Source organism: Mastomys coucha, unplaced genomic scaffold, assembly GCF_008632895.1.
Source record: "Mastomys coucha isolate ucsf_1 unplaced genomic scaffold, UCSF_Mcou_1 pScaffold5, whole genome shotgun sequence".
Classification (NCBI taxonomy): domain Eukaryota; kingdom Metazoa; phylum Chordata; class Mammalia; order Rodentia; family Muridae; genus Mastomys; species Mastomys coucha.
Window position 1 is genome coordinate 11991095 of NW_022196911.1, and position 217 is coordinate 11991311.

Below are 217 nucleotides of genomic sequence, written 5' to 3' on the forward strand. Positions count from 1 at the left end.
TTTTCAAGTTTCATAAATTTAATATCTTAAAATAATTGTGGCAGCATTTATCTCATAATTTAGAGATTTGGTTTGTAGAGATTTTTTTAAAAAGAAAATCGTAAGACTAAAAACTAGATAAACCAGATACAAAGTATTTCTTCTGAGTTTCTTCTCTCTCTCTCTGTCTCTCCCCCTCCCTTCCCCCCTCCCTCCCCCCTCTCTCATGCACACACAC